The 13359-nt window shown below is 54.5% G+C and overlaps 1 protein-coding gene across 5 annotated transcripts in view; it reads left to right on the top strand.

Moving 5' to 3' along the window:
• Nucleotides 1-1214: 1214 nt before the first annotated feature.
• Nucleotides 1215-13359, top strand: part of ZNF362 (zinc finger protein 362) — a 41898-nt gene continuing 29753 nt past the window's right edge. For 3 of the 5 annotated variants that reach the window (XM_028843979.2, XM_028843975.2, XM_077991023.1), the window contains exon 1: nt 1215-1364. The gene's annotated coding sequence lies outside the window, so the exon portion shown is untranslated. Of the gene's footprint in view, nt 1365-9364; nt 9454-13359 lie in introns of those variants that run through there. The other 2 variants (XM_077991032.1, XM_077991022.1) reach the window with 2 other exon arrangements.

The raw sequence follows: 13359 nt of genomic DNA, 5'->3' as shown, positions 1-13359 counted from the left end.
AGGACAAACACCGGCAGATGATTGCTTATCTGTGTGCCCTTGCCTGGGGACTGTGCGCTCCCTGAGGGCAGGGCCGGCCCTCATCCATCCTGGCCCAGCGGTCGGGTGGTGGTGGATGTCATAGAAATCTAAGCCAGTGAAGGGATCCGGGAACCGGCTGCCTCTTCAGGTAGAAGTGAAGTTTGGAAGCTGACACAGCTCGGGAGGCCGAATCAGGAGGACTTGGTGACTGATTGGCTGGGGAGGGTGAGGCGGGAGGAGGAGTCATACAGATGGCTCTGAGGTCTGGAGCCGGGGGACAGCCGGTGCCACCTCTGATAGACTCTACGAGAAGAGCCGCTGCCAGCTTCAGGCCGCCCCATCCATTGGGGATTCGGCCTAGGGCGAGGGAGGGGTGGCTGGGCCTGTGCAAACTTCTACTCCCCACCCCTATGTCCTCGTCTTAAAAAAAATCGGCCTGGATTTTGAGCACGGTCGTTTGTTATCAGGGGTGAGGGTCCATTCCGGGGGTCCCCTCCAGGCGGCCGTCTTCGAGGGAGACCCCCAGGGGCAGCCTGGCACCGCACGGGCTCGGCCTGGTCAGGGCCGTGGCCCGCCAGGCCCATGTACCCAGCCCGCCATCACCCGGGAGTGGGGTGGCGAGGCAGCCGCCGGGCCTGGGCGGGACAATGGCCGCGGCCGCCGGGGCCCCGGGAGCCCCCGCGCTGGGGAAGGGGCTGTCCTAGGGCCGGGCGCCGGTGCCCTCCCCGCGCGGCTCAGGGGGGCGGAGTGGGGGCGAGGAGTTCCTTTGTGGCTCTGCCTCCGGCGCGGAGCGAGCGGGGGGGCGCAGCGCAACTTTGCCAGGCGGCGGCAGCGGCGGCGGCGGCGGCGGCGGCGGCGGCGGCGGTGAGCGCGAGACGAGGCCCCGGGGCCCGAGCGGGGACCCCAGCGCGCGGCCCGCCCCCGCCCCCCGCCCCCCGCCCGGCCCCCTCCCCTCGCGCGCAGTCGCCAGCGCCCGGCGCTGCCCACTTGCGGGAGGCCCCGGGGCCGGACGGGCTGCGCAGCCGGAGAGGCGGGGGCCCGACGCGGCCCCCCCGGAGCCGGGCGCCTGGCGCGGGGGCTCGCCGAGCGCACGGGGGGCCGCGCGGCGCTGCAGACCCAGCCTCCCGCCGCCGCCGCCGCCGCCGCCGCCTCGGCGCTTGCAGAACCCAGAAGTGAACAGCAGGCGACCCGGAAGGTTTGCGCGCGGCTCCGCAGCGAGCCGGAGCCGGAGCCGGAGCCGGAGCCCGAGCCCGGAGCCTGAGCCGGAGCCCCAGCCCGGCCCTGCTCGGGCCGCCGGGCGCGGGGCTGCGGCCGCGTCCCGGAGGCGCCGCCAGTACAGCCAGGTCCGTGCGGGCCCGGGGCGCGCGGGGAGCGGGCCCAGCGGCGGCGGGCGCCTGCCCGCGGGAAAGTTGCGCCGAGTTGCGGGCGGGGGCCGGGCCGGGGCGCGGGCGCTGTCAGCGCGGGCCGGGGCGCTCCGAGGGCCCGGGGCCGCCTGCGCCTCGGGCCCGGCCCGGAGCGGCGGCGGCGGCGGCGGGGCGCGCGGGGTAGGAAGTGTCTCCCGCGGCGTGTCTGGGGCTGGTCTCCGAGTGTGTGTGCGTGTGTGTGTGTGTGTGTGCGCGCGCGTGTGTGTGTGTTTTCTTAAGCCGGGCTATTCAAACCCTGCTGCAATTCTCCGGTAAACAATGATTCATGGGGCTTAATGCAAATAAACGGATTGCAAACGGCGCGGTTCGCGCACTTTGCAGCCGGCCCGGTGGAGCGGCCAGTGCCGGATTTCTCCCTTTTTTTGCAGATCTGCAGAATATGGCGTCCCTGTCCTGTTTTAAAAATAAGCCAGGCTGCCATTTTTGTTTTTCTTTTGTCTGAAAATTTTAATAAAACTGTCTGAGAATGTGGGAGAGGCGGCTGGAAGCAGAGGGGGCACCCGAAGGGTTGGCTTTTTTCCTTTTCTTTGGAGAGAGCCGCGAGCCTTTCGGGGAGGTGAGACACAATGCAATTGCACTTTAAAGAAAAAAAAAAAGGGAAGCTGCCGGGCGATTTGGGCGGGGGGAGGGCTGGGAATTTAAAGTTAACTCCGAAAGTTTGCTTTGCTTTGCTTCTCTTTCTTTCTTTCTTTTTTTTTTGGAAGGCGGTGAAATGCCGCGAAAGGATCTCGAGGCCCATTTCTCCCCCAGCCAGCTGCCTTTGCAGGATTTTTGGGAAAAGTTAACTGCCGGTTTCCTCAGAGCTGCGCGGGATGGGGGGCCGAAGGGGGGGCAGATGTGGAGGGTTGGGGATGGGAGTTTTGGGGGAACTGGGAAACATTTTTTGGAAGGGGCTCTATAAACATGGCATTGTAAGGAGCTAGATCCTCAGATCTGGGGGAGAGGACCGGCAAGAGGGGCTCAGAGTGGGCCCAGGATTTCCAGCAAAGACCCCTAGCATGAGGAAATAATCCTGCTGTCCCACCACCCTGTCCTCGAGCAGTGTGGAACCTTTGGGAGCTGTGTGTGTGGCAGTGGGCCTGTCTCCTTCATGGGTGGCCAGGACCCCCCATGTAGGCTGGAATCCTGCCTAGGCCCTGGGGTGACCCTTGGACCCTGAGGCAAGTGAGCTTGGCCCTTTGCAGTTGGAGAGCCACCTCCCCAACCTGGTGGTCCTCCTGCCCCCAGAGGTGGCAGCTGGTGGTAATGCCTCCCCGACCCCACCCTATGATGAACTTTTGGTTGGGTGCAGGCCTGCAGCCCAGTGGGTCCTGTCTGAGGGGAGGGGCAGGAAAGGTAATCTGGTTTGCTAGTCCCCCTCGGTGTGAGCCTCACTCCTGTGGTATGCTCTTATTCCTTTCTGCCACTCCTGCCCTACGCCCTGGAGGTAGAAGCACTTTGGACTTCGGTTAAGTTCCTGAAGTATCTTGCTGGACAGGTCAGGGCCTGCTGGCTCCGCAGGCTGCCGAGGGGGATCTGAAGGCCAGGCCCACAAGGTCTGGGGTGAATGACTGGCGCTGTCCAAGGCACTGGGGGCAGTGTTGGGCCTGGCCTCTCATCTGTCCCCTACTCCAGCATTTCTTGGAGGGGAGACCCTTCTAGTGTCACTCCTGGTTTGTGTGCTGGATCCACTAGACAGAGTGAGCTCCCAGAAGACAGAGTTGGGGGTTGAAAGCTGGGGTTAGAGGTTCAGGGCTGTGGAACTTGGCATGCCTTGGCCAGAGGGTACCAAGTCAGGTGATTTTTAGATGGAGGAACTGAGGTCCAGAGAGAGGAAGTGACTTGCCCGAAGTCACGCTACCAGGTAGAAGGAGACTGAACCCGGGACCTGGGTGTTAAGGCTTCCACTGCTAGGCTCCCTCCACTGTTCTCCATGGGGGGCCTGGACCCCTGGAAGATCTGTTTTGAACAGAACTGGACTAGAATGGGACAGCATGATCCTTTCACCCCCTCCTACCCCCTGCCATAATAATCCTCCCTGAGAGAATTGAACTTTACAGTTTGCACAGTATGGTGTGGTGGTTATCACATCAGGTTCTCGCAGAAACTCAGTTGGGGTTAAATTGTCCTAGTGGGGATTATGAACTTCATTATAAGGAAAACAAGACTCAGAGAGGTTGAACAGTGGCAGAGGAGGCTTAAACTCAGGCCTGTAGGCTCCTCGTCTGGTCTTTCCCCAGGTGGACTTTGGTGCTTGTGGGAAGGACTCTTCTAGGTTTTGGGCTAATTCTTCTGCTGAATCCAGTGACTGTGTAAAAATCCAGAGGCCCACCCCACCCAAAGAATGTCAGAGCTGAAAAGGCTTAGATGTCAGGAGGTCACCTGGGCCCAGAGAGGGGAAGCCGCTGGCTAGAAGTCAGTGATTTGGGTCTCAGAACCGGACCTTGATCTCCTGCCTCCCTTCCTCTGTGACACTCAGAGGGACAATGAGCCTCTCTTCCCATTCCCAGGCTGCATGGGCTCCAGGATGGCAGGAATTGCTAGTGGGTGGTGGTGCTGGTGATGGTGTCATGGAATAACAGCCAGTGCTCCATGGAGACATGAACTTGTCCCAGGGACTAAGGAATAGGCTATCTGCAGGCTTGGGGACGGAGGCAAGCTGGTCCCACATGGAAAGGAGGAAGCAGATGTGTGGGTGAGGTGGGGACTGGGTCTGAAGCCAGGCTGGCCCTAGCCCTTCCCTGGGCAGACACTTTTCTGCCTTGTCCCTCTGTAAAATGAGGAGCCATTCGTTCCTTCTTCTGCCACGGGCTATTTTATTCATTCATTTGTTGCCAGATCATTCCTTTATTTTTTCATTATCCATTAATTAGTTTATTGGTTAGTCATCTCAGTAATCTACCCATCTGGTCTTCTATGCAGTCCTTAGCTCACCCAGCCCACACTGCACAGACATGTGAGATACAAGTGTAGTCCTCCAGGGCTCTAAAGCCAACAAGGAAGAAGGGGTGAGACTGCAGGTGCATGAAGCACTAGCCAGGGCAGTGTTCGCTGGGCACCTCCATGAGTCCCCAGGGGAGGGCTCTCAGAGAATGGAAGTCTTGAAAACACCAAAGGAGTCCCATAAACCTTCATAGTGGTAGACCTGGGTCCTGAGATTAGGTCCCATTGTGTCACATGGCTTCTGTGACTTTGAGCACATTCTTTCCCTTTCTGAGCCTCAGTTTCCTCAACCCTAAAATGGGGTACTTTCTGTGAATCTCTCATGGGTTGTTTGGGAGTGATATCAAGACAGTGTATGACATGTCTCCCCGTCTTGGCCAGGCATGTGGTGGGAGCTCAGTATGTACCCACTGAGTTATAAGGATTGCTGATTACTGTCCTAGGCCCTGCGATGATTTTGAGAATGGCGATGGTGGTTTCAGAATGAGGCACATGACCTGGGCACCCTGCAAGCCCTGGTCTGCTTTGTCATTCCCCTGCTGAAACTCTTCTAATGTTTCCTAGACATTTAGAAGACAAAATATCCGAAGTACTTTCTGGACCTACAAGGCCCTTAATAGTCCAGGCTCTGCCCACCTCTCAACCTTGGCTCCCCGCATTCCATCGCCACCTCCAGCCACACACTAGTTTCGTTCCACACCTTGAATTCACAAAGCCTGGTGGCAGGGCCTTTGCACATTTCCCCACCAGGACAGCTTTTCCCTGAGTGTTTACATGACTGGCACCTTCTTGTTTCACAGGTTTCTACTTGAATGTTACCTCCTCAGAGGGTCTGCTTGGATCACTTGCTCTAAAATAGCTTCCTACTCTCACTCTCTCACATCAGCCGCTTTTTCTTTTCTCTTGTGGCTCTCACCAGTATCTGAAACCCTCTCATGTATTTATTCACACTTCTTGCCTGTCTACACCACTAGAACATGCTGAAGCACCATGCGTGTGAGTGAGCAGGTGGTTCTGGTGTGGCGTGGCTGGGGCTTTTGTAGAGGTGAGGAAATGCTAGGAAGTCCAGGTGTGGCAGCGCATTGCCTGGGAGATAAAGTTACACCGAGGGCTGTCTTCTCCTTCTCCCTCCGGGAGACTCAGGGCTGTTGTTAGGAAATAATGAGATGATTAAATCATGGAATCTAAGAATCCAAGTCTCTTCCAATCTCAGAGCTTTAGCATCTGAGAAGCTTTCCAGCTGAGAACCTTTGACACTTGGAATCTTAGCATGATAGCATGATCCAGTCTTAGGTTTAGAATCTTACAAAGTGGACTTTCACTGCCTTATTTAGCATCACAGAGTGCTCAATTTGTGCCACGCCATGTTCTAAAAGCCTTTATAAATATTAACATAGTTACAGGTGAGGAAGCTGAGGCACAGAGATACTTAGGTATCATGGAGCAGTTGCTAGTATTTGAACCTAGCACTCTGGGACTCCTTAGAATCCCTCAACTGTTGAGGGGAAGCCCAACCTCACTTGACCCTTGCACAGAGCAGGAATCCCTTTCCCACCCCCTTGTCAAAAGGGCCTCTGGTCTGTGCCTAAACCCCCCTCCAGTGAGCTCCCTCCTAACCAGCCACCTAGCTTCCTGTTGTCAGAAAGTTCTCATCGCTAGTAAGATTTTCTTCTTTACAATGTGTAAAGTGCTGCACCTCCCTTGTGTGTAACACCTGGGAAGTGATGTTAGTGTCATGGTTTCCCAGTGCCTTTGACCTTGTGGATTCCTGGTTTCAGTAGCCTCTTTCTTCCCACTGGGTTGTAGGAAGAAAGGCAGACAGCCTCAGTGCATTGTTGAATGTAAGAATGAATGAATTGATGCACAAAGACCACATGAACCCTCAGGATTTCTGAGTTCCTCTCTTTCTAGCCTGGTGCTCGGCACTCATCCGGGGTAATTGGTCAGGCTTGGTGTACTCAGGAAAAGGAGACACTGTTATCTCTCCAATAAAGTGTGTATCTGATGACATTTATACGTGCAATTCTTGGAGAATCATGTGAGGTCTAAAATCATGCACTATTAGGAGCGAGGTGGATGTCCCAGATTATCTAGCCAAACTTCGTTCTACCCGTTGGGGAAATTGAAGTAGGAAGGGAGAGGAGCAGGCCTTGTCCAAGGCCATGTGCATCTCTGTCTGCTCCCCAGAGGCCAACAGGCTGCCACAGTATCTGCTTTGGGGTTCAAAGGCAGGGGAAAGCACTCGATGGGACAGCTGCTCCTTCTCTAGTGGAGAAACAACCCCTGTACAATGGGGGCAACATTTTTGGATGCACAGGGTGCACCTGGCACTTGGGGGGAGATTGAGGAAGCCAGCTGCATTGAGAGTGGGTTGGGGCCATGGTGATGGGGATGGCTTTCTAGAACCGGGGCTGGAACTAGGCTTTGGAGGTGGCTGGAATTTGGGGGAGGTGGCTGAATAGTGTCTTTAGTGGATAAGGTGTGTAGGGAAGGCCGAGGAATTTGACTTTGGGGCCTAAGAGGTCCTGCTTTGTTCTCTGCCTCATCCATGTGGCCACAAGGATACCGTTGGTGGGGTCTCCACCATCTGGGTCCCTTTCTGAACTTTGGGCGAAGGCTTTAGGATTCTGTTTTTTTTTTTTTTTGAGATGAAATCTCGCTCTGTTGCCTAGGCTGGAGTGCAATAGTGTGATCTCTGCTCACTGTAAGCTCCGCCTCCCGGGTTCACGCCTTTCTCCTGCCTCAACCTCCCGAGTAGCTGGGACTACAGGCGCCCGCCACCACACCCAGCTAATTTTTTTTTGTATTTTTAGTAGAGACGGGGTTTCACCGTAGTTAGCCAGGATGGTCTCGATCTCCTGACCTCGTGATCCGCCCGCCTCGGCCTCCCAAAGTGCTGGGATTACAGGTGTGAGCCACCACGCCCGGCCAGCTTTAGGATTCTTAAGGGGACAGTCTAGGCAGCCATTCCAGGTTCTGCGGCTCTGTGGGGGTGCACCTGCCTGAGAGGGGGCACAACCCTTCAACACACTCAAATACATTCATACATATTCACACTATTGGCTTTTCCATGACCACCCCGACCCTACCTCCTGCACCATCCTTGCCAATGTGGAGCACTCCTCTGCTATTTCAGAAATACCACCACAGATGTCCTAAACTGGACCCCTAGGAGCCAGGAGTTCAGGAAGCATGTCTGCTGGAGTGTGCATGCACACACGGTATACACATCACACAGGAGCACATGCATGCTCTCTTGCCACTGGTAGGACCACATACCAAAGTGCACTCTCCTGGGAAACAGCACTCAGCCACATGCTTGATATCTGCACATTCTCCCACACGCATGGTGTTCATCTGAACACAGCTCTGCTCACTCAGGCCTCCTTGTGCACACGTGTGTTTTTACATGTAGATGAGTCTTGCATGCGCACACTCGTTTACACTTGAGATAAGATAGCCTCAAATTCTAGGCCTTGCGCAGCATGTCTCATACACACCCTTGCACTCACGCCTGCACCCACACCTGGCCTAGATCCGCTGGAAATGATGGAGCCGGCAGCTCATTTCCATCTCCTGCCTTCATTCACTAGTATTTCTTGAGCGTTTACTATATCCAGGCCTTGTGCTAGATGCTGGGGATAGTGGGGAGGAAAACTGATGTATATAGGTCCCTGCCCTAGTGGAGGTAGACAGGCACTGTAAAAAAGATCACACAAATGATGATGATGATTTTTTTTTTTTTTTGAGATGGAGTCTCTGTCACCCAGTCTGGACTGCAGTGCACAGTCTTGGCTCACTGCAACCTCCACCTCCCAGGCTTAAGCAATTCTCCTGCCTCAGCCTCCAGAGTAGCTGGGATTACAGGCGTGTGCCACCATACCCGGCTAATTTTTGTATTTTTAGTAGAGATGGGGTTTTGCCATGTTGGTCAAGCTGGTGTCAAACTCCTGACCTCAGGTGATCACCCACCTCAGGCTCCCAAAGTGCTGGGATAACACGCATGAGCCATGGTGCCTGGCCACATGATGATTAAGATTAGAAATTTGGGTCACTATGATGACTGATGATGGGGGAGAGGCAGAGGGAACGGCCTGGGTGGAGGCCCCGAGGTGAGAAATCCAGGGACAAGGAGATGGTGGTGGCACTGGGACCTAGGGAAGGTGCAGGGGATGAGGCAGCAGGTGAGGCTGAGTCTGGTGGGGCCTGTAGCCAGTCTTCCCTGGCCTGTTCCCCCAGAGCCATTTGTCCACCCCATACCCTCCCCACTCCTTTCTCTCCCCAGCCCAGCCCAGCCCTCCCTTTGCTGCTGTGGCCCGCGTGGGGCCCGCTCTGTCTGCTGGCCTGCACCCCAGCTGGAGGCCTATTTAGCCTGCCCCACAGGCTGCCTGCCCTGGAGGTCCTGGGATATAGCAGGGAAGCAGGCTTGACTACCTGCCAGGGGTTCCCTGTCCAGGACCCCTGAGACCTGTCTCAGAAGCTCCTGGGGGCCGGGCCAGAGCCAGGGCCCAGCAGTTGGCTTTCCTGTTTTCAGTGAATCTCAGACCTGGATCTTTGCCAGTCAAAAGAATGGTCCCTGTGGGTCCTGAAGGCCGCCCAGAGCTACTGCCACTCCCCACCCCCCAGATGGCATCACTGGCTGGTCAGATTTCCATGTGGGTCTTTGGAATGTTGGGAAAAACTCCCTTAGGCCTTGGAGAACCTAGCAACAGCAACGGCAGCTGACTGTTCAGGAGTCCTCACTGTGTGCCAGGCAGTGTTCGAAAGATTTTATCCATATTAGCTCACTTAGTCCTCCGTACAACCCATGGAGATACCATGATCATCCCCAGTTTACAGATGAGAAAATTGAGGCTTGGAGATGTTGGTAACAATCCCAAGGGCCTGGGCTGGGACTATCTGCCTCCAGAATCCAGACTTTTAACCCTCGAGCTGTCACATTCCCCTTTAAGGGTCCAGGAGCCCAGGCTATGATTTGGTTGAACCCCTTCACCTTACAGAGGCAGAAAAGGAGGCCCAGAGAGAAAATGGACTTGCCAGAGTGTTCTGTTACCTCTGCCTGCACCAGATGCATGGCCTTGGGCAGGTGAGTGACCTCTCTGAGCCTCATTCCTGACCCCAGTGAAGTGATGACCAGAGAAGCTTGGAGGACACATGGGGACTGAAATTGAGAAAGGACCCGGGGTGAGGGCTTCTTAAGTCTCCTGATACTTGCTTTATAAGTCATTAAGCTGTTTGTTCATGTTCTAAGCATCTTTCTGAATATATGTTATATTTCAAAACACTCACAGCATCTACCTCATGGGGTCGTTAGGAGCCAGAGTGAGAAATGCTTGTAAAGTATCTTAAGGTGCCTAGCATGGAGGAAGCAACTATTATTATTACCATCATCATTTCATGCCAGCAGAAGGAGTTCCCTGTGGGGATAGGAGCTGGGGGTCCCCAGGAGAAACAGAAGTAGGGAGGGGGGTGTGTTCCAAGCCTGTAGAACATTCTCTCAGAACTGAGAGGGTGTCATGGCCCCTTCCCTAGATGAGGGCACTGAGGCTACTAGAGAGGGTCAACCACCCTGGGTGTCTCTGGGTAGCTGGAGGTGGGAATGGGGGGCCGAGAGGGTGAGGGTGTTGGGGAGGGGGAGTGCCAGTGAGGGGAAGGGGCAGGCTCCCAGCTCCCACTGACCTGGGCACAGACAGCAAACCCTCCGGCTCTGATCAACCCTGCCGTCACAACGAAAACAGCCCTTCCCAGCCCCATGGGGCTGCGGAAACCCAGCCTAATTGGATCCAGGACCCTGGGAGCCTCTTTCCTTCCAGGGAAGGAAGTTCCCAGGAGTGTGTTTCTGGGGCTGGCCAGGCCTAGCCAAGGTCTTGAGGGTGGGGTGGGGTGCAGCATCTGCGGCTCAGGGTTCTAGCTGCATGGAGTGGCAGAGGGCAGAGGGGCCATGGGAGGCAAACTTCGAGCATGTCTCAGGAGCCTGAAAGATGGGAAGCCTCAGTTTCCCTCTCCTAGACCATCTGCTTATTCCCTCCAGGCCATCCTTCTGGCCGCATAACGGCTTATCCATTGAAGACCTTGGCCATGGCCCTCCCTTGCTCAGGGACCTCCCACGTCCCCTTCCATGTTCTTTCACCAGAGCACCTTAGCCTGGAACTCTAGTCCTTTACGAATGGCTCCAGCCACCCCACCCTTCTTCCCTTGTGAATTCCTGCGCTATACCCCTGACCCACGTGATGCCGTGTGCTTTCCTGCCTCGGGGCCTTTGCACGTGCAGTTCTTGCCACCTGCCATGCTCTCTGGCATCTCCCTCTTGCAATTTCCCCTTCCCCCTTCAGTAAGTCCCACCTGCCTGAAGTCTGTTCTTCCCACAGTGAGATGAGTTCACCCTCCTGAGGATGCTGCCACTACCCTCCCTTCCCTCCCAGCCCGACTGCAGCAGTAGCTGTTGCCCCTCTCTGGGGACAGGGATTATGTTTGAGAAACCTTTACTATCCCAGGGAGTTAACAGTTTTCCAGCCTCTGCACACGCTGCCCTTCTGCCGCAATGGCTCTCCTGGTAAACTCCCACGTCTTTACGGCTCGCATGGAAAAACCCCTCCTCATCAATTCCCTCAGTGAACATCTGTTGAGTACCCAGTGTATACTAGACACTTGAGGCCCTACTGCATGGCTGGCGCTGGGCTCTGGGGCTGCAGCAGTGATGGCTGATGGGGAGATAGGCCTAAGGCATATTTAGAGGCGTGGTATTAATACAAAGGTGGGACAGGGAGAAGGCAGAGGACCATGGGAGTGTATACCAGGGTAGCCCAATTCCTATGTGGGAAACATCAAAAGTGACCTTTAAGTTGAGACAGGAGTGGAGACCTGGGTGAGCTGTAGGGCTATGCTGGGGTAGGGGTTGTAACTAAGAACCAGACCGAGCCCTGCTTTTGGGGAGCCCACAGTCTACTTGAGGGACTGGACAAATAACCAGATAACCAGACAGTTCCCCAAGGCAGTGCCAGCTGAGCAGAGTTTTGAAGGCAGGGTTCCAGCTGGGAGGTATGGCCCCCAGGTGGAGGGGCTCAGCCTGTGCAGAGCCGTGGCTCATCAGGTCACCTTGTTCTGGGGGCCCTGATGCTGGAGGGATGGTGCCAAGGGGCACACCTGATGAGATGAGTGTGGCCAGGGGACCTTCTTGGTGAAAGCCTGAGCGTCAGACTGTGGAGTTTGAACTGTACCCCGAAAGTGATGGGAATCCAAGAAGGATTTTAAGAGGTAGACTTAGTGCCCTGGGCAGGCTCTCCTTCAGCTTGGTCCTCCCTGCTGGGGCCCCGGATGGGACCAGGAGTCCCTTCGTGTCTGCTCTCCCCCACCCACTGCTGTCATGGGTGGGGCTGGAGGCTTTTGCTGTGGGACTTTGAGCAGGCCCCTGTCCCTCCCTGAGCCCCACTCTCCTGGGTAAACTTGCAGGGCCTTAGGCCAGAATCCTATGTGGGGCTGTGGGCTGGAGTTTGGGGTATCTTGCTTTGTCATACCTTGCTTAACTTTTGGTTTTATTAAAAATATTCCCTTAAAAAGTCACATAACAATACTCTTCCAGGCCTATTGCCCCATTAGCTGTGACATGGAGAAAAATTAGAAAACAGGGATATGAAATAAGTAAAAACCCACCTCATCTCTGCCCCTACTCCAAGCCAGAAACATCACCACTGTTAGCCTTTTGGTGTTTCTTCCCCTCTTTTCTCTCAGCACCCAGTTTTCATATAGATATCCTTGCTCTATCTATACATGCAGTTTTAAAAAAATCTTCCCATTTCCCCCCTATCACAAGTGTTTTTTAAATGACTGCAGAGTGGTTTCAATCCTTCCTTTTAATGGATCCAGTGTCAGGGTGGAGAGGATGGGCTTTAGGGCCTGATTGTCTGTATTCAAATCCTACACTTAACTGCTTGACTTTGGGCAAATTTACTGATCTCTCTGTGCCTTCAGTTCCTGACAGGCCAATGTGAGTGTTAAATGAGTCATTACAAGGCCAGTAACATTAGCTGTTATTAACGACCGTAGACTGTGTCACCAAGTAACATGACTTACACAGAACCTATTTAAAATTTCGGCTGTTCCAGGTTTTTGCTGTTGTAAAAAACCACTGATGCAAACAGCTTTGTACATATAACTTTTTCTCTATTTTTCTAGGGATGGATGACCAAGAATGGGATCACTAGGCCAGGAAGTTTGGACATTTTTAGAGCTCTTGACAAATTCATGCCAGATTGTTTTCAGAAATGATTGTTACAATTTACACTCCCACCAATAATACATGAGCGTGCCAATTTCACCATACCCTCACCAGTATTGGGTGTTAGCATTTCCTTATTTCTTACTGCTATTTTGATAGGTTAAACTCATTGAATTTTCACTGCTATGGAAGCAGAATCATTTTCTGTGTTTATTAGCTGTTAACATCCTTTTTGGATCGGCTAGTCTTTAGAGAACATACATAGCCCCTTCTTGGGTCAATTAGGAAGACAGGACTTAGATACAGGAAATAGTGAACAGTGTAACAGAGAGGGACAGCACAGTGCCAGAGTGGGTGGAGGGGACTCGGAGGAGGGGGAGGGGGCTTCCTTCTATCCGGGCCACAGCCCTTTCAGTTCCCCCCACCTGATTATTAAGTAATTGATTAATTAATCCAAACCTTTGTCAGATACTGTACAGGGTTTAAAAGATAAATGATTCAGCCATGATCCCTCCCCAACGGAGCGCATGTCTGGCAGCAGAGATGGATGAGCAAACAGACAGAACATGGGGTGAGAGAGGTTCTGATGATGGAAATGCAGGGTACAAAGGGAGCAGTGAGGAGAGCACGCAGTGCAGCCCGGGCATGGAGGCAGAGTAGTCCCCGATTGCTTCCAGGAAGAGGTGGCCTGTAAGCTGTGGCCTGAGGGATGCATTGGAATTCACTAGTGACATGGGGAGGGCAGAGAATACCAGGGAGAGGATGCAGCCTGTGGAA

Source organism: Macaca mulatta, chromosome 1 (genome assembly GCF_049350105.2).
Source record: "Macaca mulatta isolate MMU2019108-1 chromosome 1, T2T-MMU8v2.0, whole genome shotgun sequence".
Taxonomy (NCBI): Eukaryota; Metazoa; Chordata; class Mammalia; order Primates; family Cercopithecidae; genus Macaca; species Macaca mulatta.
This window is presented reverse-complemented; position numbering and strand designations above follow the sequence as displayed.